Source organism: Mauremys reevesii, linkage group 2 (genome assembly GCF_016161935.1).
Source record: "Mauremys reevesii isolate NIE-2019 linkage group 2, ASM1616193v1, whole genome shotgun sequence".
NCBI classification, from domain to species: domain Eukaryota; kingdom Metazoa; phylum Chordata; order Testudines; family Geoemydidae; genus Mauremys; species Mauremys reevesii.
The window spans coordinates 216800441-216827883 of record NC_052624.1 but is presented as its reverse complement, the minus strand read 5'-3'; the positions used below and the strand labels follow the sequence as shown (position 1 = coordinate 216827883).

General features: G+C 42.1%; 1 protein-coding gene and 1 long non-coding RNA gene across 6 annotated transcripts in view; one reads left to right on the top strand and one right to left on the bottom strand.

Moving 5' to 3' along the window:
• Positions 1-8664, bottom strand: part of SNTG1 (syntrophin gamma 1) — a 510494-nt gene extending 501830 nt beyond the window's left edge. For 3 of the 5 annotated variants that reach the window (XM_039525353.1, XM_039525350.1, XM_039525351.1), the window contains exon 1: positions 6624-8116. The gene's annotated coding sequence lies outside the window, so the exon portion shown is untranslated. The other 2 variants (XM_039525348.1, XM_039525349.1) reach the window with 2 other exon arrangements.
• Positions 8665-9046: 382 nt separating this feature from the next.
• On the top strand, positions 9047-12846 carry LOC120398192. The gene is made up of 3 exons (XR_005594239.1): positions 9047-9564; positions 10614-10777; positions 12628-12846. It is a non-coding gene; the product is annotated as an uncharacterized LOC120398192 (long non-coding RNA).
• The last annotated feature ends 14597 nt before the right edge of the window (positions 12847-27443 follow it).

The window sequence follows — 27443 nt, the reverse complement described above, 5'->3', positions numbered from 1 at the left end:
ATGTCACAATATTTAATAAAACTTTGCTTCTGCTGAAAAAGTTGGGGAATATTTATTTTCACAGCAACAACCAACACTGTTCCTTGTAAAAGCAGCAAAGAATCCTGTGGCACCTTATAGACTAACAGACGTTTTGCAGCATGAGCTTTCGTGGGTGAATACCCACTTCTTCGGATGCACGACTCGCATCCGAAGAAGTGGGTATTCACCCACGAAAGCTCATGCTGCAAAACGTCTGTTAGTCTATAAGGTGCCACAGGATTCTTTGCTGCTTTTATAGATCCAGACTAACACGGCTACCCCTCTGATACTGTTCCTTGGTTTGCCAGCAGGAGTATGGATACGGATTGTCTCCTCTATGGCTGCTGAACATGTCACATTCTTAGTACATCAACACTTTGGTTCCTAAGAGCCATATGATTCAAGTGTGCTTTTAAATCCATTTCTCAATGGTGCAAAGTCTAAAGGTAGCTTTGAAGAGAGTATGTCTCTTTAGAATCTATGTGTGTGCATACACATACATGCACCCTCTTCTCACGCACACATACTGACCCCAGTGTTTTCAAAGTCATGCCATACAAGAACAATAAAACATAGAATCCATAGTATTTTGACTACAGAGAGACTCCAAAATGTATTTAAGATGTACAGGATTTTACAGGGACACATCCTGCTACTGATTTTTACGAAGAAATACCTTTAGATTTCAATGGAGATTTCCCTGCATGGTTTGATGTAAATTTTAATACTGGACAACAACTGATCTGCATTATAGTCAAACACTGTGAAGATTTATGTTGAAATCCAATAGCCAGCTACTGCAGTGCTGTTCAGAAGTCTACTCATGTAAATACAGCTCTAACATAAAACTAGGAGTGGGCACAGGAAGACAGCTGTATGTGATGGAAACTGAGTCTATAGCCCCTCTGCACTGGAGAATTGATATTTCCCCATCCTCTTTCACCTGAAGAACATCTGATTAACTTAGATCCTGGAGAATGCTATCTTTCTTTTACTACACAAAACCATACGAAGATTTGGGAGTGAATTATCTTATGGGCATAATTCTAATTGTGTTACTTCTTTAGGTTCAAAAAGAAGCCAAAGAAAATCAGTGCCCATTTGTGCTGCTAAAGCTTAACCATATGATTAATTATTAACAGCTCCTACAAAAGTCCATCAAAATATTGCGAGACTTGCATGACTTTTGCTAAGTAAGTAATGCTGCTGCACACAACTTATTGGTGCTAATTACTTCGGAATATAAAAGAAGAAAATGAACAAAAATGGATTATGTATTTTAAGTTGAAGGCCACAATGGCAATGTTTTATTGAAAAAACAAAGTTGTAACAATTTTACAATAAACATATGAACTTTAACTAAAACCCACAGGACTCAATATTATTCTAACTGAAATCACTGCAGGTTTTGCAATTGACTTCAATAGACACAGGACAAGACCCTCCAAAAGAAGGAAAAAAATGTGAGTCAAGGGATTACTACTATCATGCCTGGACTCTGTCATCTGAACAGAATCACTCTGATTGTGGAAAGGAAAATGATGCAAACATTATAAAGTCATGTAGCTCCTGGTTATAGACAGCCATGCATTATTAAATAAATTTAATATAACAGCTGACGGAAAAAATGATTAAGGGAACAGTCTCTCTATTTTTTTAAGAAAACAATAACTTTTCCCTGATGTGGTCTTTACATACAACTCAATGTAAGTTGATTAAATTTGATCAACAATGTAACAGGAAATTTCCTTACAAATGGGAGGAATTTGTGTCAGCTACAAAATGAGGACAGTTTGGATTAACTAGACTGTCCATTACTTGAAACAAAACATGTTGATGGTGACTGAGCAAAAACCAATCAACAGGCCTGTCAGAGGACCAATATTCTTCCTCCCAGGCCTCCTCAGTGCACTCCCAAAATTATCAGGGTCCATTAGCTTCTAAAAGTGCACCATCAAAACAAGCACCTCAACTCAAACCACATGGCTACAATTTTCAGTTCCTCACCTCTAATCCTGACCCAAACATTAAATCAAGAATGTTACTAGCAGTATAAACTGAGCCAACAATCCATGGTCATTAGGTCAACCAGGAAATCCTGAGCTATCAAGGCAGATGTTAAAAATCATCATGCAGTATCAGCCCCACTACCCATATAGTACCATCCCAGTGCGGAACATCAACAGTCTTGTAGGGATTTTACAATGCAGTGGGGCAATTGGTATACTAAACAACAGTTACATTTTTGCTCCATACCAAGACTCTCATAAACTGGACATACTGTATTTGATTCACTTTTGGGGTGGAAGAGCTCTGGCATATCATGCTAGATGCAAGCAGCAGTACAGCCATACACAACCCATCAGTTTATCCTTCTGTCCATGGTGTCCTGAATACCCGTTTGGAATCAGCATTGGTAAAACTAGTCCACCAGTGTCATTTAACCAGGTTTGGGTTATTCTCATCTTTGAGAAAGTCATGGAAAGTGAACGCATTACTAACTACCATCCAAGCATTAATCAGCATACAGTGAATACTAGATTCTTGCCCAACACCATCGTACACACTAAGGACTAATTACAATGGAACACAACAACAATGGAACAGATGCTGATCATCTTGACTCTGGGCTATGTCCTACTTTCTCTCCCTCTTACCAATGACATTGTGGGACCTAAGCCCTTAAAACCAGCCCTGCCCACAACCCCCACTCCTGGGGTCTCTATAGTCTCAACATGCAACTGTGTTTTTCAGTTCTCTTGGTGACTGTTGAAGGAGACACGCCTGCTAGAGCTAAGTGACCAATTAAGGGCCTATATCGTTTGCCACAAACTACCCTCTCAAATGCAGACTCCCTAAAGACCAAGAAAGAGGCAGAGCTGTTCAGACATTATAGCACAGCTTATGCATAAGTAGGTTGAGGATGAAAAGCTGGGACGGACCCAAGGAACAGTGTGGAGGCTGTCCAATCCTGATTTAGCACTAATGCTCCTGGATTATTGCCCCTTTAGTAATTATATATAATATGCACTTCACACACAGACACATGCAATGTATTAATAGGCTGTTACCACCAGAAGTCTCCACTGTATTTCCTGTACATTTTGGATAGTTCACATGCTTACAACCTATGTTTGTTTAATTTTTTTTAATATTGTAGATAATGGTAGCTTTCCCCCTTCCTCTTCTGATATGGGGTTGGGGAATAGCAAAAATACCTGGCTCTGATGCCAGTTTTTGCTGCCAATGAATGCTGTCACTAAGCTCTGACTAGAAACTGGGTGCGAGAGGTGCATGTAAACTGTGACTCAATCTTCCTACTCCTCTACCCTGTAATCTGAAGTGAAGACCCCTATTTACTAATTTTATCTCATTCGGAATTCTACTATATACTTTACCATTTCTTCCTCTTAAAAATGCATGCAAGCAGGAAACCCAGCCATGACTGCTAGGAAGTGGCATTAAAAGAAGAATGACTTTCCCAGTACTTGAGACATTAGGAGTAGTGCTAAGTTATTAACCTCTGGAAATTGTACATTCTGAGTGCTGCATGATTGAGGAAGACTGAAAATAAATCTATAAACATGTAATCTTTTGTTCATCAAAACATGAGCAGAAAAGAGTGACAGAGTTTATGAGTTGGATAACTATATGGAGCTTTCTTGTTTGGCAATATGTTCAACTTCACTTATACTTTATATCTATCTATGAAAGTAGTGTCTAATGAGCAAATAGTATTGCCAAACAAGCATAATGAAGTTAGGAAGGACTTGCAATGTTTGTTTGTGCTTCAGGCTTCCTGAATCAAATCACCATCTTCTACATTAAAGAGACTTGTATTATCCAAGAAGTATTAAAATTAAAATGTTAACTTTAAAGCTGAGCATAATATGCAATACATTTTGGAAACTTGTAATTTAAAAGACAAAGTAAGCTAGGCTACTGTACCAGTTTAATAAAACTTGTGGAAAAGTCTATGACTTTCATTCAGTACTTTAGCCTTCATAATTAAACATTATAAATGTTTATTACATATACATGGAAAGATGTTCAAGTGACTATCAAGCTAGTCAAGGAGCAAAGGTAAAGGAGGTTTTTGATCAATTCCTTAATACATTTCTTTTATGTGGTTACTACTCTAGTTAAATGCTTGAATAGTTCAACTCCTAATATTAACCTTTCCCTTCATTTTCAGTTTTGTTGGAGAAAATAACTGAATAATTTTCTCTGTCATACTAAGTGAAAATTTTTTTTAAGCCATGCAGTAGAATAATTCTTCTGAGTAGTATAGCTGAATAAGTGAAGGTATAAACAGTAACAGTTTCTTTAATTCAGTGAAGAGGACATCTCATTAGATTATCTCATAGCAATCATACGGCACACTGCAAAAGCCAAATGACCCATCATTAAATTATGTTTTTTTCTTCTTCCCCAGGCAAATAGAGATTAAGTGAAGTCAATGACTTCACTTTATGGCATTAAGTTAAATTGCATGACTTAAAGGAAGAGAAACAAAGCACTGTGTAGCTTGCATCTAAGGTGGCAGAGCTGACGTGATTTCTGGAAAATCATTCATTTATATAATCAGCTATTAGCCATCATTTATGTTCACTGTGGAAGGGACCACAGTAATATACCCTAAACGAATTCCAGCTCAATGCACGCTTCAGTGTTTTACAATTTCTCTGGCACACGCTTAGTGAAAGCCTGCCACTCTGCAACAGAGGAGGGAATTACTACTGTAAACCCATAGGTATACTTCACTAGAAATATATTGGATTCACACACAGAGAGTGGAATCTTGACTATTTCAATTAAAAGAAAGGCTAGCTAGTTACAGAAGCTAACAATACTTCTAGTAGTCTTATTGCACACTTCACTGTAGCTTGGGCATGTCAGAGATCTTAACCATATTATCGCTCTTCTGAAAGTGTATTCAAACAGCTGACATTCATCTCACATTATTTATCTCAGACATGCTGCACGTAAATTATCCACCAACATGCAAAAGGCTTACTTCTTCCTTTTGCTATAAACTGGTGGGTTTAGTCACATGTTCAGTGTATAACCACCTTTTTATCCTCCTATGTTAATGTTCCTCATATACAAAAAATGTAGGTAGCTCCATATAAAATGATCTCTCTTCTAAACCCTTAGAGTTGACAAGAGCTGACAAATCAAAGTGCATTAACCTGGAAAGGTTTGGGATTTTTTGTATCTGTCTCCATTTACTGAAGACAGATCAGAAAATGAAGACAAAAAAACACAAAAATCAACAATTATTTCATACCATTTACTTTTCTATAGAAGCAAATCCCTCCATGTTACTTGCAGCTGGTACATAGTATTATTTATGTTGTAATGGTGAAGAAAGTTCATTCCTCTAAGTAAATACACCACCACCACCCCTTCCTCCTACCTACCTATCCCCACTAAGACAACTAAAATTCACATGCTCATTGGAACTGATCACGCTCTAAGCAAAATGTCAGTGCTTGGCTGTAAATCTGTGTAAATGCTTTTTCTCTGTAAAACCTTCATGTTAAAGCAGGATGCTCATCAAGGTCACTGTAAAAGATTGTGGTTTTCAGTCTGGTAGAGAAGATGCTAAGAAAATCAATAAGCACAAACATAATTAAACTCACTTTGAAGTTTGCTGTTTGCCAATTCCGTGTGGAATCACATCTTTAGCTCCTGAATTTCCGAGATAGATGGGAGGTAGATATGGTGAGGCAGGTTGGCGAGCTTATCCACTAGCTATGCCGAAAGGTGAACAGGATATCTGGCATTTTGCAGTGTGGCCGATTAGTTCTGAGCAAACTGTCTTCAACTGAATTTTTAGGAAGAGATTACAGCCTCCTGGGCCTGCTCCCTCCTAAGTGGAGTTTTGCCATGGTCTTTCAAGGGAGCAGGACTGACCACCTTGTCTACTACACCTTTTCTGTATGCCCTGTTAAACTGTATCCATGCTGGACTCAACTTTTGTTTTGTGACAAATGTCAGTTACCAGAAGGTGGTCAATAAATCTACATTCATTAAAAAAAGCCAGGAAAACAAAACCCACACAGAGAAGGAGCATCAGAGAAAAACAAAATTACCAAATGACATGGGTAAAAGTTAAAAGGTATGCAAATCAAAGTCAATCACTGTCTTGCATTGTATAAATGCCTGAGAGACACACAGGGCTGTTCTACAAGGGCTGTTGCTAAAATGCACTCTGTAAAGAGACTCTCAATATATTTAGTTACACATGAACACAGAGAATACAAATTAATATGTTAATAACATATAAGGCATCATTTCCATTTGCTGTAGTTGGACAAGTGGTCGTCAAGCTTTTTCTTTACGATTGTTCTTGCGAAGCTAAGACATATAGGTGCTGTAAAAGGGATGTTTACAGTGCACTTCAACAGAGTTGGACCAATGCTGGGTTGCAATAAAGCCCCTCTCACTATCACAAGCCTCTCAAATAAAGAGACCTGGAGATCTAAAACTGCAGAGGACTCCACTGCCCGTCCTCCCTCCAGCCAATGAGTTTCAAACCAACAGCTGCAAAGGGATAAAGGTGACAACGGCAATCAGGACTGTAACCAGTGACTTACTTGCCAATATGCCAGCGTTAGGCGATCTGCTCTCAGTTGCAGAAACGTTGCAGAGCTTGTACACTTCGGATCTCCTCTCAGAGCTCTGTCCAAAGTATTTCCAACCCACTCGGGACCATCTCCGCGGTTATTTGGCGTAATACAGAAAATCTCTCACCTGGCCCCCGATCTCCGTGCCCATGATTTAAATCAAAACCTCCGGAAAGTTACACTCTTATTTGTGTAAGAAAAAAGAAATTAAATCGTATTGAAGTCGCTGGTGAGATCTCAAATTCCGGAGCGGAATGACGCCACCGTCCCTGTTTGCAGTTGCATGGAGGGGGGTTACTTTCCGTCCACCCAAAACAATAAAATAAATAAATCAGAGGGGAGGAGGGGGAGAGAGAGATTAGGGAGCGCCGCCCTTTTAGCAGCAGAGAGAGCCAAGCCGGTGTACGGGCACCTGCAGCCGCAGGAGCGCTGTGTCCCAGCGCCGGCTGAGTCCAGAGGCGCTGTCCATCCCTGCTGGCGTTGAGCTGAGACACCTGCCAGCCCCCAGAGCTGCCCACCCCACCAGCTCGCTTCCTGCTTGTCTCGCCTCAGTCGCTTCCTCCTTTCGTCGGCTCCGGCTAGGATTCGCCGCGCGGGGCTTAGCTGGGTTTTATGTGCGGTGCATTCTCCGCTGGTGCAGCTCGGGAGAAAATCCAGCCATGCTCAGGTCCCCGGCCAAGTCCTCCTTTGCTAATCAGCCCCTATCAGAGAGAGCGAGATGGCGATTCGGCGGACCCAATGCGTGTAGCAGGAAACTTACACCGCCTTTTGCAAAGTCCGGCGGGTGCTTCGGGAGAGAGGAAGCAGGGCTCTGTCCGGAGCCTGTGGGGGTGTCCCAGGGGAGCAGCACCCTGAATGGTGGAGTGAGTGCAGGGCTCGCGGTCCTACGTTCAGACCCGGCTCGGAAAGGCGGCTTCTCAGTTCCCTTACAGCCCCCGAAAGGAAATCACACGTGATTAGGAGAAGTTGATGCTGCTGGGGAGAGCGTTTAAAGGGGAAAAAAGGCAAAGCTGGGTCCCTAGAGGGAGAAAGTGGATCCTGCAAAATCCTGTCAGTTTTGGCCCCAGAAGCTCACGTTACACTGCCTAATCGGAGTCCAAATCCAGCCATTCCTATTATTTCAAAATAACCCTGGTTCCCACCTATCCCAGGGCAACAGCGCCACAAGAACTTGCAACCTCCACCTGGATGCTAAGAGATCCAGGCAATCTGGGGGCTTTATCCTCCTAAAATCCTACTGTATAAATAAAGAACAAGTACAAACTTTACCGCCGGAATAGGGAATAAATGTGGCTTCTCTACTGTACTACCCCCTCCTGACCTACCCTACCTAAATCTATATCAGGGACATCAATGCTTCCCACATCAACCATTAAACCTGGGAACTGAATATGAACAGGTCCTGGTTTTGCCCTGGAACTTCCACATTCTATTGTCTAAACAGAGAATTCAATTAGCGTCTCCTGTTGTACCTTAAAAATCCACACGGATATGCCCGAAAGCCAAAATACTACACAAATGTAGATCCCACATCTGGAGTTTGCCAGAGTTTCACCAAACACTCAGAACTTGTAACCTTAAAACAGAGCAAAAGGTGTTACTTCTACTATTTCATCAAAAATCCGGACCTTAGCAAATCTGTAACGGCAAATGTTTTAATTTTGGCACCTGTAGCCTGCTAGAAATGGCTAATTTAGGCTTGTATACGCCGTTTTACCGTCCCCACTCTTACTACACGTCAGAAATGCAATATTTCCCCATTGTATAGCTTGTCATGTATTTATTCCTTGGCAGATGGAAAGTATAATACATCAAGTTCTATATTCATTAAAAGTTATGTACGGCTTTTTTAATAGATTCATTTAAAGCTACAGAGAGACCTTTTTTAATATTAAAGGGAAACGTTATAGTTCTCACCGAGTTCCTTGTCAATTATATCACATAATCTAGAAACCCTTGACTATTTTCTAATTTGGACTCTGGTACTTTGATTTTGTTGTCGTTCCACCTGCTAAGGAAATAAGCCCTGATTACTACTCTTGACAGTAAATAGATACAGAGATCCATATTTCGTCATTTGCATGGCTGATCATTTATGGAACATCGCAGATCTGAGGTTTGTCTCCAGCTTGTATCAATAACATTTAAAATACATATTCCTAACTTGTTGCAGTTTCACTGATTAAACTTATTTACAGCTTTCTATATAATTGTGAGATATGGATGGGGGGATAGGGGGCAGTGTTGGTGCATCATGATACATTTTGACCTGGATTCTGTAGATTAAGGGAGCTGCACATGTGCTAAAATTTAGGCAGTAAAACTAGGGGGGATGCAACCAAAAGTAAACTGGTGCCAAATTAGAGTTTGTGCAGCTCTATACCAGGATTTGTTGGGGGCAGGGAGGGGACATTTGTTTTAGGGAGTGCGGGGCGGATCTTGGTAGAATAGTAGAATCAAGCTTGTTCTGTATTTTAGGGTTAGTGGCCAAAATTTGGCAAGATCCAGATCCAGGTTTTTAATGTAGGGGTGCATTGTGGTGCATTGGCTTCTCTGGTCTTTCCGTGCAACAAGAACAACTAAGCGTGTTCCCTGTCTGTAATTTACACGTTGGAGGGCCAAAACATGGCATGATGTGGCAAGATCCCAAGTGCCCAATCTGGGTATTTGCTGCTCTGTTGCGTCAGGATGCGGCCCTGTCGAGACTGCTGTTGGTACAGGCAGAGTGCCTACACTTGTTCTGTACTTACGGGGTAGAAGTGCTGGGGGCACATTTGCTGGATCTAACAAGATCCAGATGGTGGATCCGGGATTTTGCAGGGCTGTTGTGACGGGATGCCTCAGAGTGCGTGGGCGGGTGTGAAGTAGGAGAAATTACGCAGAGGAAAAGGAGGGTCTGGAGCCAAAAATGGTAGGATCTGGCAGAATCCTGCCTTTCCCGAGAGGCCCTTTAACGGCTCAGTAAAAGTGAGACTAAATCAGAGCCACACCGTTCACTTCCCAGGATACCTGCCTTTTCCTCTCCTAGTTTGTGGCTGTAGGAGGCTGCATTTCTAGAGAGACGAGGGGAATCGAGGTGCACAGACCCTTGTGGGCGGGGGGAGGAGCAGACGCACACACATTCATAGACAAAGCAATGGTCTGAAGCCGGGTCCGTGCTGGGAAAGGCTTGAGACGCTTGTAATAGGTCGCATCTTTTAAAGACGCTGCTCTCGGGACCCCTGTATATTGCCGATTGCTCGCTTCTCCTGCCCTAGCTCAGGGCTAGGGAACCTCTCCGGTGCGGGCTCTCCCAGGCGGGGCTGAGAGCGAGCGCGATCTTACCGCCAGGGGGGCTGGTGAGCACGCCCCGCACGGTGGGACGTGGCTGCAGCAGGGCTGGGCTAAGCGGGCTCGGCCGGGCTGCTCAGGGAAGGAGGCGGCCGTACTGACAGGAGCTCACAGCCGGGCGGGCACGGCGGCGTCGTACCCGGGGCAAGGGAATCCATTGGACTCGTACACCCCGGCCCAGCCCCGCTCTGCCGCCGGGCTTGGTGCGGAGCCGCAGGCGGGGCTGCGAACCCGAGCAGTGAGCGGCTGCCGCTCGCCCCGCTGGGTGCCCATGAGAGGGAGGGGGAAGCGGATCCTCCCCGCGCTCCCTTTCTCCGCGTCAGTGAAAAGGCGTCTCGTGAGAAGCACCTGCCCAGCCGTCGGGCCCGGAGCCGCCCGCCCGTGCCGGGAGTGCACGTTTGTCCTGCTCAGCCCCTTTGCTCCCTGCTGCTAGGGCGCTGCTGGAGTGGTGCTGCACCCCAGCTGCAGGGTGATTCCCCAGACACTCCGCCGCGTAGGGAAGAGAAATTTAAACCAGGAGGAAACAGGTCAGGCACCTTATTTAGAGGCACACAGACACTGGGCATTGCCAACGTACTTAATCTTGCTCTGGTTCTGTCTGGCGGTGATCCCTTGCTTTCCCCTCCGTAGGTTTTAGGCTAGCAGGTAAGAGAGCCACGTGCAGCCTTGCACTAGATGGAACTCACTCGCTGGAGGACCAGGCCATGTGTAGATGACTCATTTCAACCCACTGACGCTATGTGGAGCTACAGACAGGAAAACTTCACCCCTTAAAGCGGCAAGAGTGTAGAGCAGTAGGTGAAATTAATGGACACTCCTCTCGGGCTGGGTTTGGGGCGATAGTCTAAGGGGTTTGGGGAGTTAGGGTTTTATTGAGAAGTTCAGGCACTTCGAGTGCACCCCATTTTTTAGAGGCAAATCCACACAGTTGAGGAAGTGGAGGCTATTTAGGAACATATTAAAAATGATTTGCTAGTGCAGCGTTTGTCAAATGCGGCACCTGGCTTTTCTTGGGGCCACAGGCTCCTGGGAAGAAATGGGGGTGAGAGGCAAAGCAGCAGCCCCTCCCCCAGGGCCACCAGCAAGGGTTGGGCCCTGTCACCCTTGGAGCCAGGCAGTGTGAGTTTCCTATCTTCCCCAGGACAATGGGGCTCAGGTTTCCAGCTTCAGCCCTGGGGTGGCAGGAAGCAGGCTCTTGCCATGCCCTGGCAGGCTTCTACTGTGGGGCTTCAGGCTCTGGGCTTTGGCTGGGCTCCGTCCCCCACATTGCCCTGGCCCCAGCTGCCTCCCCTGACCCTCCACTGCCTCCCTACCCACCTTCCCATCCCAGGCTGAAGTTGTCCCCTGGCTTGCCAGGCCTGAGTAAGTCTGTTGTGAAACATGACATTTGTTATGTTTGTTAATATCACTTTTCACTGCCTCCTAGCTAATTAACACATCTGCTACTGTGAAAAGTGATATTAAGAAATGTATAAATATCACTTTCCACGGAAGTAGACTTATTAGCTCGCAAGTCTACAAAAAAAAAAGGCAACAGGAACAGCAACAAAAACATACAACAACATACAAAGCCTCTTATTTGTGTTTCTTTTCTGTTTAGATCTAGTAAAGAAGTAGAGACAACTGTATGTTATTTTTATTATAGAGTTTGTGAAAAACCCCTACATACATAAATTACTATGCTTGGCACATGTATAATGTGCACATTTGTTTTTCCTAAAGTTAATTAAGTATTTTAGGAAAAATTGTCATAGCAGCCACCAGCAAGACTTGGTGGCCACACTCTGAGGCCACCAAAAAATGTTGCGAGAAGCCCAATGCTAGTTTATGTTTTACTGAACTTTTGCCCACATACTATTACTTAGACCATTCTTGACACAGTATTATTTCATTTCTACTTTTTATTGTTGAAAGATCTTCAGCTCTAAATTGGGAGCTGATGCAAACAGAAGCACTATTGTTCATATTATTTATTACTTTTATAAATATTAACTGCAATAATGTGTAGTGAGCCATCAGGCAACATTAAAGAAGGCAACTTTATGCAGATTAAATGCAAAGCTAATAGTTACTCTAGAAAGAGTAAATAAGTGGTGAGTTGATAAATGCATAAGAACGTGCAGTTTGATAGGCTTTATGCCTAGTTGAACACATTTGTATTTCAGATCTGGAGATACAAAGTCCCTTTTTAATAGTGAAATATTAACTGAGCAATTTGTATCTGCAAGCCAAATAGATATCTGTCTCACTGTTCATCCACTGAAAAATCTTGAATGATTTAAATGGTCAGTTCTGGTCATGTTGATTTGTTTTTTTTTCACTCCACACAAGTACTGGAAAAGTAATCAATTATATCTGCTACTATCCAAGTCTAAATATATTTATCTTTGAGTTGAGGTTAAATAGATCTGCTGAGATTGCAACACTGCAACTATAACTCAAATATGCTAAACCAATATATGGAAAAAGACCCATGAGTTTGAAAATGAATGCCCTTCCTCAAACAAATCATTTTCGTAGTGTTTTCAGTAAGGAAGTGATTGTGTGAAGCTCTTACAGAAATGCTGTTGAATTGAGTGTATTTGTTTGTCTGTCTAATGCAATTACTTTTCAATGCCACATCTGATCAATTCCACGTTTTCAGGGAATGCTCTAGCCATCAATGGCCAGAAGGATATTCATTTGTGAGAAAAATGGAAAACCAAAATGTGGAAAATGGGAGACACATGAAGTTCCTGCCAGTTCTTTAGCACAGCTATAGGTTCAAGTATTCCTGCAATTGTCTTCCAACATCAAATAATTGGTTCATGGACGCCCATTATTGCCTTCCAGCATAAAAATACTCCTATCTAATCTCTGTCTATCCTCCCAATACAGTTTAACACGTTGATACCTTCAATGACTTATCTCCTAGACAGAAAGAATAATGGTGGTGGAAAGAACTGGGCCAGAGGGAAATGGGATCATGCACATGACCCCTGGTTGGGGGGGTGTGTGTGGAAAATAGGGCATCCTGAGCTGCTGTGGGGGGGAAAGAGGGGAATGGGGCATATAGAGCCACCGGCAAATGTTGGGAGACCCCACTATTGAGGGTGGAAGAGGAATGGACTTGCAGGCAAAGCCCCTGCCATGGTGAGAGGGGAAATGGGGGTGTACTCAGAGCTGCTGGTATGGGGGAATTTGGTAGGGTGGAGGGGTAATGGGGGACACACAGAACCCTGGCAGGGGAAACGGGGGGTTGTTGCAGGGAGTCCCTAAAACAGAGGGGCATGAGAGGATGGCATGCAGGGATCTTGGGGGAGAATGGAGAGAGGCAAGAAGCCCCTGGTATGCACAATAAGCTTGGCCTATACAAGCTATGAAGCATGCGACCCCATAATTTAATTTTAAATGCACAATTTCTAAACTAAGTAGATTTATCTTGGAGGGTGGATCAGAATCTATGAAACGTGGAATGTTTGGTTATAAACTGTCCCAGTAAAAAGGGACAGGGATTCTGTTGTAGAGAGATATTCCAGCAAGGACTGTCCTCTGTTTGACCTTTTGAAGCCACCTCTCTGTACATTTCACAAACTTTGATATAAACAAATCAAAGTTTATTCTCAGCTGCTGCAAGAAGATCTAAAAATCTTTCATGAGGATTCCAATAGCAATGGTCACTGTTTTCTTTCATGTGAAGATGACAAGGCTAACAGTTAAAGAAAGAAAGAAAGTTATGCTTTCAGCAATAGTAAGTGCAGCAGAATGAAATCACATTACAGGTAAGATCAGAATGTTGTCAAGCATGTATACCACTATTTAAAGTCAGATTAGATAAACCAGAATCTTTTTTATGTAAAAACAGATCACTTCCATTAACTAGTGACACCGTGTAAAAGATAAATCACTGTTAGTTTAGCTGGTAATGCACTTTCTATAGCTGCAACAGAAGCTCTGAGGAGGAGAATTAAAAATATAGGAAACAGAAAATAAAGAGGAAGAAAATTCAGCATTATCTCACAGTCTCTGCTGAGAACTCATGTCACCTCAAGAATCAATGCTAAGATACACTTTATAATATTATATAGACCGCCTTTCCATAGTCACGTATTCCTATTGTTTTCTGATCCCGTTACCAGAGGATACATTCTGCGTTCTAGCTAAACAGGATGTGATTTTGACATCTCACTGTCTGGCATTTGTGCACAAATCTATTGAATATTCCAGTGTGAGACTAAGCAGGATATTCTGCAGGGTAAGGGTTATTAACCAGTATATGTGTGTGTGTGGGGGGGGAATAAAGATAATGCATATGAGAAAAAGTTATCTGCAGTGTTGGACATTCAAGATGGACAAATTAGGAAGACATTACAAAATCCATTCAGGAATCATAGAATATCAGGGTTGGAAGGGACCTCAGGAGGTCATCTAGTCCAACCCCCTGCTCAAAGCAGGACCAATCCCCAACTAAATCATCCCAGCCAGGGCTTTGTCAAGCCTGACCTTAAAAACCTCTAAGGAAGGAGATTCCACCACCTCCCTAGGTAACCCATTCCAGTGCTTCACCACCCTCCTAGTGAAAAAGTTCTTCCTAACATCCAACCTAAACCTCCCCCACTGCAACTTGAGACCATTACTCCTTGTTCTGTCATCTGCTACCACTAAGAACAGTCTAGATCCATCCTCTTTGGAACCCCCTTTCAGGTAGTTGAAAGCAGCTATCAAATCCCCCCTCATTCTTCTCTTCTGCAGACTAAACAATCCCAGTTCCCTCAACCTCTCCTCATAAGTCATGTGCTCCAGCCCCCTAATCATTTTTGTTGCCCTCCGCTGGACTCTTTCCAATTTTTCCACATCCTTGTAGTGTGGGACCCAAAACTGGACACAGTACTCCAGATGAGGCCTCACCAATGTCAAATAGAGGAGAATGATCACGTCCCTCGATCTGCTGGCAATGCCCCTACTTATATAGCCCAAAATGCCATTAGCCTTCTTGGCAACAATGGCATACTGTTGAATCATATCCAGGTTCTCATCCACTGTAACTTCTAGGTTCTTTTCTGCAGAACTGCTTCCTAGACATTCGGTCCCTAGTCTGTAGCAGTGTATGGGATTCTTCCATCCTAAGTGCAGGACTCTGCACTTGTCCTTGTTGAACCTCATCAGGTTTCTTTTGGCCCAATCCTCTAATTTGTCTAGGTCCCTCTGTATCCTATCCCTACCCTCCAGCGTATCTACCACTCCTCCCAGCGTATCTAGATGACTTCACTGTAGGAAGTGAAAACAATAGCCCTGACCCAAAGCCCATGGAAAACAATGGGGGAGTCTCTTCATTGACTTCAAAAGGGCCTCAGATCAGGCTCATTTAGAAGAAGCACATATGTCAGGGTCTTTTTTGATGGGTGTCCCCTATTCTTTCTCTGACCAAGACTTCACAGATTGAAGCCCTTGTCATCAATTTAAAACAGCCAGTGGCATCATATGTACTCCAATCTGAGAAAAAAAAATATAAATGCTTGCTTTGAGCATGACAGACTATAGCTGAAGTCAGCCAGGGGAGATGTTCATTGACAAATAACTGTTCTCTTTTAGCGATAAAACATCTTAATTGTATCTTAGAATACATATGTTTTTTAAATTCTTAGAAAATGTCAGTCTGTCTTACTTGGTTAAATATAAGTAAGTAATGAATGAGAGAGGGCGGTCACATGTCTATTACTTTGAGATTACACTACTGAAATGTGCTCTACATAGAACTCCATCTTAAATCCATTTGTGCAGAACCAAACAGGGATCCAATTTTATGTGAACCTGAGTTGATGAATTTTGCATGATTCTGAGGTAACACCATGTAAAAATAATTATTTTTACATAAACGCAGGTGGAACTCATCAGTTCTGACTGAATTTCACTTGGAGGGGGTTGTTGCAGGGAGTCCCTAAAACAGAGGGGCATGAGAGGATGGCATGCAGGGATCTTGGGGGAGAATGGAGAGAGGCAAGAAGCCCCTGGTATGCACAATAAGCTTGGCCTATACAAGCTATGAAGCATGCGACCCCATAATTTAATTTTAAATGCACAATTTCTAAACTAAGTAGATTTATCTTGGAGGGTGGATCAGAATCTATGAAACGTGGAATGTTTGGTTATAAACTGTCCCAGTAAAAAGGGACAGGGATTCTGTTGTAGAGAGATATTCCAGCAAGGACTGTCCTCTGTTTGACCTTTTGAAGCCACCTCTCTGTACATTTCACAAACTTTGATATAAACAAATCAAAGTTTATTCTCAGCTGCTGCAAGAAGATCTAAAAATCTTTCATGAGGATTCCAATAGCAATGGTCACTGTTTTCTTTCATGTGAAGATGACAAGGCTAACAGTTAAAGAAAGAAAGAAAGTTATGCTTTCAGCAATAGTAAGTGCAGCAGAATGAAATCACATTACAGGTAAGATCAGAATGTTGTCAAGCATGTATACCACTATTTAAAGTCAGATTAGATAAACCAGAATCTTTTTTATGTAAAAACAGATCACTTCCATTAACTAGTGACACCGTGTAAAAGATAAATCACTGTTAGTTTAGCTGGTAATGCACTTTCTACAGCTGCAACAGAAGCTCTGAGGAGGAGAATTAAAAATATAGGAAACGGAAAATAAAGAGGAAGAAAATTCAGCATTATCTCACAGTCTCTGCTGAGAACTCATGTCACCTCAAGAATCAATGCTAAGATACACTTTATAATATTATATAGACTGCCTTTCCATAGTCACGTATTCCTATTTTTTTCTGATCCCGTTACCAGAGGATACATTCTGCGTTCTAGCTAAACAGGATGTGATTTTGACATCTCACTGTCCGGCATTTGTGCACAAATCTATTGAATATTCCAGTGTGAGACTAAGCAGGATATTCTGCAGGGTAAGGGTTATTAACCAGTATATGTGTGTGTGTGTGGGGGGGGAAATAAAGATAATGCATATGAGAAAAAGTTATCTGCAGTGTTGGACATTCAAGATGGACAAATTAGGAAGACATTACAAAATCCATTCAGGAATCATAGAATATCAGGGTTGGAAGGGACCTCAGGAGGTCATCTAGTCCAACCCCCTGCTCAAAGCAGGACCAATTCCCAACTAAATCATCCCAGCCAGGGCTTTGTCAAGCCTGACCTTAAAAACCTCTAAGGAAGGAGATTCCACCACCTCCCTAGGTAACCCATTCCAGTGCTTCACCACCCTCCTAGTGAAAAAGTTCTTCCTAACATGCAACCTAAACCTCCCCCACTGCAACTTGAGACCATTACTCCTTGTTCTGTCATCTGCTACCACTAAGAACAGTCTAGATCCATCCTCTTTGGAACCCCCTTTCAGGTAGTTGAAAGCAGCTATCAAATCCCCCCTCATTCTTCTCTTCTGCAGACTAAACAATCCCAGTTCCTCAACCTCTCCTCATAAGTCATGTGCTCCAGCCCCCTAATCATTTTTGTTGCCCTCCGCTGGACTCTTTCCAATTTTTCCACATCCTTGTAGTGTGGGACCCAAAACTGGACACAGTACTCCAGATGAGGCCTCACCAATGTCAAATAGAGGAGAATGATCACGTCCCTCGATCTGCTGGCAATGCCCCTACTTATATAGCCCAAAATGCCATTAGCCTTCTTGGCAACAATGGCATACTGTTGAATCATATCCAGGTTCTCATCCACTGTAACCTCTAGGTTCTTTTCTGCAGAACTGCTTCCTAGCCATTCGGTCCCTAGTCTGTAGCAGTGTATGGGATTCTTCCATCCTAAGTGCAGGACTCTGCACTTGTCCTTGTTGAACCTCATCAGGTTTCTTTTGGCCCAATCCTCTAATTTGTCTAGGTCCCTCTGTATCCTATCCCTACCCTCCAGCGTATCTACCACTCCTCCCAGCGTATCTAGATGACTTCACTGTAGGAAGTGAAAACAATAGCCCTGACCCAAAGCCCATGGAAAACAATGGGGGAGTCTCTTCATTGACTTCAAAGGGCCTCAGATCAGGCTCATTTAGAAGAAGCACATATGTCAGGGTCTTTTTGATGGGTGTCCCTATTCTTTCTCTGACCAAGACTTCACAGATTGAAGCCCTTGTCATCAATTTAAAACAGCCAGTGGCATCATATGTACTCCAATCTGAGAAAAAAAAATATAAATGCTTGCTTTGAGCATGACAGACTATAGCTGAAGTCAGCCAGGGGAGATGTTCATTGACAAATAACTGTTCTCTTTTAGCGATAAAACATCTTAATTGTATCTTAGAATACATATGTTTTTAAATTCTTAGAAAATGTCAGTCTGTCTTACTTGGTTAAATATAAGTAAGTAATGAATGAGAGAGGGGTCACATGTCTATTACTTTGAGATTACACTACTGAAATGTGCTCTACATAGAACTCCATCTTAAATCCATTTGTGCAGAACCAAACAGGGATCCAATTTTATGTGAACCTGAGTTGATGAATTTTGCATGATTCTGAGGTAACACCATGTAAAAATAATTATTTTTACATAAACGCAGGTGGAACTCATCAGTTCTGACTGAATTTCACTTGGAGGGGGTTGTTGCAGGGAGTCCCTAAAACAGAGGGGCATGAGAGGATGGCATGCAGGGATCTTGGGGGAGAATGGAGAGAGGCAAGAAGCCCCTGGTATGCACAATAAGCTTGGCCTATACAAGCTATGAAGCATGCGACCCCATAATTTAATTTTAAATGCACAATTTCTAAACTAAGTAGATTTATCTTGGAGGGTGGATCAGAATCTATGAAACGTGGAATGTTTGGTTATAAACTGTCCCAGTAAAAAGGGACAGGGATTCTGTTGTAGAGAGATATTCCAGCAAGGACTGTCCTCTGTTTGACCTTTTGAAGCCACCTCTCTGTACATTTCACAAACTTTGATATAAACAAATCAAAGTTTATTCTCAGCTGCTGCAAGAAGATCTAAAAATCTTTCATGAGGATTCCAATAGCAATGGTCACTGTTTTCTTTCATGTGAAGATGACAAGGCTAACAGTTAAAGAAAGAAAGAAAGTTATGCTTTCAGCAATAGTAAGTGCAGCAGAATGAAATCACATTACAGGTAAGATCAGAATGTTGTCAAGCATGTATACCACTATTTAAAGTCAGATTAGATAAACCAGAATCTTTTTTATGTAAAAACAGATCACTTCCATTAACTAGTGACACCGTGTAAAAGATAAATCACTGTTAGTTTAGCTGGTAATGCACTTTCTATAGCTGCAACAGAAGCTCTGAGGAGGAGAATTAAAAATATAGGAAACAGAAAATAAAGAGGAAGAAAATTCAGCATTATCTCACAGTCTCTGCTGAGAACTCATGTCACCTCAAGAATCAATGCTAAGATACACTTTATAATATTATATAGACCGCCTTTCCATAGTCACGTATTCCTATTGTTTTCTGATCCCGTTACCAGAGGATACATTCTGCGTTCTAGCTAAACAGGATGTGATTTTGACATCTCACTGTCTGGCATTTGTGCACAAATCTATTGAATATTCCAGTGTGAGACTAAGCAGGATATTCTGCAGGGTAAGGGTTATTAACCAGTATATGTGTGTGTGGGGGGGGGGAATAAAGATAATGCATATGAGAAAAAGTTATCTGCAGTGTTGGACATTCAAGATGGACAAATTAGGAAGACATTACAAAATCCATTCAGGAATCATAGAATATCAGGGTTGGAAGGGACCTCAGGAGGTCATCTAGTCCAACCCCCTGCTCAAAGCAGGACCAATCCCCAACTAAATCATCCCAGCCAGGGCTTTGTCAAGCCTGACCTTAAAAACCTCTAAGGAAGGAGATTCCACCACCTCCCTAGGTAACCCATTCCAGTGCTTCACCACCCTCCTAGTGAAAAAGTTCTTCCTAACATCCAACCTAAACCTCCCCCACTGCAACTTGAGACCATTACTCCTTGTTCTGTCATCTGCTACCACTAAGAACAGTCTAGATCCATCCTCTTTGGAACCCCCTTTCAGGTAGTTGAAAGCAGCTATCAAATCCCCCCTCATTCTTCTCTTCTGCAGACTAAACAATCCCAGTTCCCTCAACCTCTCCTCATAAGTCATGTGCTCCAGCCCCCTAATCATTTTTGTTGCCCTCCGCTGGACTCTTTCCAATTTTTCCACATCCTTGTAGTGTGGGACCCAAAACTGGACACAGTACTCCAGATGAGGCCTCACCAATGTCAAATAGAGGAGAATGATCACGTCCCTCGATCTGCTGGCAATGCCCCTACTTATATAGCCCAAAATGCCATTAGCCTTCTTGGCAACAATGGCATACTGTTGAATCATATCCAGGTTCTCATCCACTGTAACTTCTAGGTTCTTTTCTGCAGAACTGCTTCCTAGACATTCGGTCCCTAGTCTGTAGCAGTGTATGGGATTCTTCCATCCTAAGTGCAGGACTCTGCACTTGTCCTTGTTGAACCTCATCAGGTTTCTTTTGGCCCAATCCTCTAATTTGTCTAGGTCCCTCTGTATCCTATCCCTACCCTCCAGCGTATCTACCACTCCTCCCAGCGTATCTAGATGACTTCACTGTAGGAAGTGAAAACAATAGCCCTGACCCAAAGCCCATGGAAAACAATGGGGGAGTCTCTTCATTGACTTCAAAAGGGCCTCAGATCAGGCTCATTTAGAAGAAGCACATATGTCAGGGTCTTTTTTGATGGGTGTCCCCTATTCTTTCTCTGACCAAGACTTCACAGATTGAAGCCCTTGTCATCAATTTAAAACAGCCAGTGGCATCATATGTACTCCAATCTGAGAAAAAAAAATATAAATGCTTGCTTTGAGCATGACAGACTATAGCTGAAGTCAGCCAGGGGAGATGTTCATTGACAAATAACTGTTCTCTTTTAGCGATAAAACATCTTAATTGTATCTTAGAATACATATGTTTTTAAATTCTTAGAAAATGTCAGTCTGTCTTACTTGGTTAAATATAAGTAAGTAATGAATGAGAGAGGGCGGTCACTATTGACAAGAAGATCTCCATAAGCAAAAGATTCAAGATGCAAAGTGAAATGAAACCTATAGCACTGATTTATTTCCCCCATCATCTGTATCAGAAAATATGAAATTTTGTTTAGCTTAGACAAAAGAGATGATAAATGTTATTTTAGTAAGCAGGATGCCAATGTATCTCCCTAAACAACAATTAGTATATATATATGCCCTATATCAAACAGTTTACCATTTTGTCAATGGGTCTGATGTCCTAGGTATTGTTTATCCTGAGTGTAGGAAGGGCAGATAATATCCCCAGATTTGGAACTATTGATATTATTCCAAGGTTCCACCTAGAATGTCTTCCATAGAAAAGAGCAATGTCTAGACCAAAAAGGGCTAAGAACCCCAGTTGGCTGGGTAAAGCAGCTATAAAATGTGGCAAAGAGTTTATTTTTCACTTTTATAAAATGTGTGTGTCATTTATCACCAATGCTTGCAATCTGGAGTTCTGGTTAGGTAATTAACAGTGGTCAAAACAGCCTCTTGGAATCTGTTTGGCCAGGAGGTTGCAACCATTTTTTTCAGTGACAGACCTCGCCACCCTGATTCATGACTATTACTTTGAGATTACACTACTGAAATGTGCTCCACATAGAATTCCATCTTAAATCCATTTGTGCAGAACCAAACAGGGATCCAATTTTATGTGAACTTGAGTTGATGAATTTTGCATGATTCTGAGGTAACACCATGTAAAAATAATTATTTTTACATAAACGCAGGTGGAACTCATCAGTTCTGACTGAATTTCACTTGGAGATTTTTCACTTGTTCAAAACTAAATTTCAGAGTTAAATCTAGATTGTGCAACCCCATACAGATTGAAATTTAAGGAAAGAGTTCCATGAACCACTAAGAAAGCAACATTGTCGAATTCTCAATCTGGAGCCCTAGTTCCTGTTTCCAAATGCCATATGCACTCAGTGTCTTCCAGCACACTGTCTTAATTGACTGTTATTGCTACCTTTCTATATTTCCTATATGCCAATCCATAGTTGTCTTTAATCTGATTAATGCATAATTTCTTAATCCATAACAAACAATTAGCTAGTGTCAGGGGGAAAAAATCTGCTTTTTTATAATTAATAAAGACAGAGATACATTTTTAATTTCAAAAATAAGAGAGCAAGTGAACAATTCACACTGTATAAATAGTGGAACAGTAAGAAAATTATCAGCCACAATTTTTCTAAATTAGCCTTACTATCTAATTATTTTCATAATCACTATTTCTTCAACATAAGAAAATGAAATTGCCTTCTGGGGATTTAAAAAATATCCTAAGCACTAAACATTTCAAAATTTCCGTATGACTTTGGTTAACATGTAATTGATGAAGGCATTTGTCATTTTAAATAACGAACTTGTAAGAGTAAATAGGCTGTGCAATCTAATCTACATAAAGGAACTAAAAAAAAGATTGTGAAGACAGAGTAATCTTAGTTCAATCTGCATCAACTTTTAATGTGATAGTTAAAAGATGCGATCATGGAATTTAAATATAGACTGTCATCTGCAAATAGTGTAATGTATTGTGAAACACATGTGGCTATAACTGTAGCTTGTAAAATGATGACCATGCTCCTGGCATTACAGATCTAAGTGTAGACCTTTGGTGTACACTTTACAAATACAGAATTGTTTTAATTGGTTTGCGTGGGTGTAAGGAAGGACACAATTTCGCCAAAGGGTTGAAAGCATCCACCACCCTGTGAACTCCTACACATATACATATTTAAATGGGACAGTAATGGATGCTGTAGTCAATCCTAAAATGGATATTATAGACTAGTCTGGGCAACATCTCAGCTCATCAGTTCTCCAACACGAGGGAAATATGCATCTGACCAGTGTGCCATCTGAACAGAGTGGCTGGAACAGTGGGTGAGAATATGAGCCATGATGTCTGCATGCTGTACTGATGTATTTTTTTTAAGAAAGTGCCCTGTGTCTCAGAAGTACTGGAGCAGGTGAATGTATACGCTCACATTTTACTTTACAGTTGAAAAGCAGCCAGACAAAGTCTGAGTCAGATCCCATCTAGTATAAATCAGAGCAGCTGCACTGAAGTCAGTTGAGCTATGTAGATTTATACCAGATAAGAATCTGGCCCAAAGTATCATCTTTTTTCCCCCCTTGTAACTAGCGGCATAATATTCAGATGGACTCCCAGCACAAATGCAAAACATCGCTCCCCCTTATACACCTCTGAGTTGCCTCATGTTCATGCCCTATTCATTTTCTCACCCACTGGAAAGGTCTCCTAATTAACTCATGCCACCCTGTGTTTTTACTCTCACCCCACAAAACCTGGTGGGCTCTGCCCCTTGTTTCATCTCCCACCTAGTCCCTGGTGACTCTTCCTCTCTCTACAACACTGCCCTCCTTCCACCCTGTTTTTTCACCACTTAGACTGTTGGCTGATAAAAGAGCTATTATCTGCTACTCCTCTTGGATGTATAGATATCCTCCCATGGGTGCTGCTCCTATGGCCAGTGGCCAAAAGGGAGGTGTAAGGATAGCAGCTGAACAGTGAGCAAGAGAACTCCTTCAATAAACTGGCCATGAAGACAGGGATGTAACAGTTTTTCCAACCGGTCTTCTGCCCTTCCCCCTCCCCCCCAATGTAAGCTGCTGCTTCTCTATAGTTATCTAGCTACTTATATGACCACTATCACTGCAGCATCTGAGCACCCCATAGTAGTGTTTTCCCACCTTTTTCCTCAAAGAGACAGCCCTTGGAGCCTGCTCTTCCCCGTGTGGCAGCAGCTGTTCCAACAGACTCAAGAGCCTTCTCATGAGACTGCTGGTGTAGGATCCTCTTGGAGTTGCAGTTTCCTGGACTGTATATATGGAAATATTCTCCACTTCAGTTTGACTGGAATCGTTGGAGAGAGGCGCAATTAGATTCAGTAGTAGGGCTTACTTCAGATAGTAACACGTTCCTGCTGGAAAGTTTTTTGGGGTGGGGCTGTGTGTGTGTATATATATAACAGAAGATTATCACTCATTACAAAAACATGAAATATCTGAGCTGAAGCTCTAGCTCTGATGCCACATTTCCCAAGAGCTACAGACTCCAGGGCAAACAAAGCCCTTGTGCAACTCCAACCTGGGTTGCTTAAAGTTATTAAAAAAAACAACCCACCACTCACAGCAGTTTATTCAGAAAACATGAAATTCATAATTTAGCAGTAAAAGCAAGACTCACATAAATATGTGCTCATTTTGTGGAAGTGAAAATGCATCGGCATGGTATTTTTGAAGGTTGTTTGGGTTTTTTTGAGTTGTAGTCTGTGGCATCATAATTTCAGAATGATGTTTGTATTATGCTATCTATTTATATCATCCTCATCACAATAATAATCTTAGTGCCTCTCAAGCACTCACACAACGAGCAGAGAAATTAAGTGGCTTTTCCAAAGTAACAAAGGGATCTGTCTGTTTTAGGTACTTATAGTGACACGTCTGGTAGTTTCCTGTAATATCTTTGGGCAATCTTATTGAATTAAATTTAAATAGCTTTGAAGTCCACTGTATTATAAATGCAAAGTTTATGTATTATTGTGGGATTGTACATAACTTCTCTGTAGGGGGAGGACATGGCCAACATTATTAAACAATGTGTGAGACAAGAATGAATTTTCAAGGCAAACAAGAGAAGGAGATTTCCCAGGAAATCTCTATGGGGAGGTCTATGCAAGTGTAGCTCCTCTGGTTGTGCAAGAACTCAGCTTTTTGAAGCTTCACCTTTAGGAGGTGACCTTAGTCTGCTGATTACCTGTTACATGAGGACAAGATCAAAAGCCAAAACCATACAAAGGAAAGAATGAATGATTCCAGGCAGTGCTTGATCTGAGCTAACAGCTGTTATGAATTTATGACCACAGAAAAACCCCTTGGTGGACTTTGAAGGACTGATCATCGTTGTTAGAGCGGGAGGTGATCTCTGGTAAGTTTAATAGCATATATTTAGGTTCCTTTATCGTATTTAAAAATACACTAAGAATAAACATGCTTACTTAGGAAGGGCTGTTTGGTAGCTTATAGGTACAGACAATGACAGTGTTCACAGTCTCTGAGGAGAAAGCAAAGAAGGCCTGCGTAGACAATCTGATTTACTGTGGAATTCACAGTATAGGCAGGGAACCATACAGCTAGAAATACTAGCATAGGAAGTAGAGGTGCGGGGGGTGCTGCAGCACCCCCAGGTTTTGCACCCGGCATCCCAGCCACCAGCCCCCTGCTGCCCAATGTCCCGGCTGCCGGCCCTGGGAGCTCCTCTGCTGGCCCCGGGGTCCCACCCAGCCACCAGCCTAGAGTCTTGCCCAGCCGCCAGCCCCGCATGCAGGGTCACAGCCACCTTACTCCTGTCCGCATCCCCTCCTCCTGGAGTCACGGCCCTGCTCCCAGCCCCACAGGGCGTTGAGGGGCGCGGATAGGGGTAAGAGGGATGCAGCTCAGCACCCCTATTCCAAAAACTGTTCCAGCACCACTGCCTTTGAGGTAGGGAAGTATTATCCTCACTACACAGATGGAGAACTGCGGCACAGAGAAGCTACATGACTTGCTTAAGGTGACACAGGAAGTCTGTAGCAGAACCAAGAATTGAACTTTGAGTCCCAGTCGAGTCCATTAACAATATTTAAGGATACGATTCTGTCACAGAGTCTGACTTTAATGGACCTCTGTGACTTCTTCGGCTGACTCAGCCCACTGCAATGGCAGAGCTGGAGCAGCTGTCAATCCGCACCTAGGAGCGGTGGCGGGGCCAAAGCAGCAGCCAGCAGTCAGCTCCAGGGCCGTTGGAGCAGGAGGAGCAGCCCCTGTGGTAGGGGCTGGTGCTCAGACCCTGATGCAAGAGAAGCAGCTCCTAGGGCCAGAGCAGGAGCAGGCACCATGGCCAGGCTGAGTCAGCCCCTGGGCCAAGCAGGTGCCCCCAGGACTGAAGCAGGAGCCAGTGGTCAGCTGCTGGCAGGGCTCCAACTGGTAGCTCCCCCCAGGGTATTTTTAGTAAAAGTTGCAGGCTTCCATGAATTTTTGTTTATTCCCTGCAACCTTTCCGTGACTTTTACCGAAAACACTCATGACAAAAATCTTAACCTTAACAATACTATCCCCCTTCTTACATTATCCTCCGTCTTTTTGGAAGTACAGCCACTAAAAGGGGCATTTCTGGTAACATGATGTAACAGCACTTACTACACAGAATAAGCATTGATACCATTTTTAAAATATCAATTTAACAAATTGGAGTGTTCTCTTGAGGTATTGTCTTGACATTTCAAGTAATATGCAAGACATCTGGAAAGGCATATAGGCATCAGTAGATATTTCTGTGGGAAAAAAATCCCACTGAAAGGTTTACTGAATCTATCCTCACAACTGTATGATGCACTTAAAATTCCATTTTCTCTAAAAATAACGTGTTCCATGCTGTATTGTAGATGGCTAGTGAGCTGACTTCAATCATTCCACTTTGTGTTGAACTTGAATGGCAAATCTTTGCACCTTTTCACTCTGTGACTAAGGGTTATGCATTAACGAATAAAGAGGCTTTTTTCTTGATACAAATAGCATATACATATTTAGTGAAAAGAAACTTATCCTCTTCTGTAGACTTTTTATCTTAGTAGACTGCACATCACAGTGAGAGGTTGACTGGGGCAGCAATTTAACTATTATTTAAATAAAATTGAATTAGAAGGTTTATTGCTTTTTAGAAGCATACATTTATTAATTTATGCTCTGTATTATGATAAATGACTCCTAGGCATACTTTGAACCTACTTCTTCCTTTGGTAATGCATCTCATTTACCAACCTGATATTTTTCTTTGTAGTTGTGGCTTAGAATAGACAAAACATACACACACCAGCTCCTCAGACATTTAACAGAATTTGCTCCTGATTGACTGAATAGCTGTGTCAATATAAAGTTCATGCATGTTTTGTTTTCTAAAGTTAATTAGCTTTGGGTTCAGGGTGGGCGCACCCCATCCTTTCACAGTGAGTGTGATTTTGAGAAGTCTAGGTACAAATGAGTCTAAACAAATATCATAACATTATGGACACAGTTTGTAGCAACTGCATACTTAGAGTTGCATTATAAAATGGGATTAAAATAAACCATGAATTCTTGTCTTTCTTTAAAAGTAAGTGTCCAATTGCTGTGAAATTTCCCCTCAGTTTTTATGCCTGCTCTGTAGGACCACTGTCTGGCAAAACATGGATCTGCTGAGGCCTGCCTCAGTTTCCCCTTCAGTAGGGCAGCAATGGATTCATTTTAACAGTTGAGGCAAGGAGAAGCCAAACAAACATTCTAATTAACATAAGCATATTTCCCTTTAAATAAGCCCTCTGAGAGGAGCACCTGAACAATGGTTTAAAGGCTCTTACCTGTGAGCCCAGGATTGGG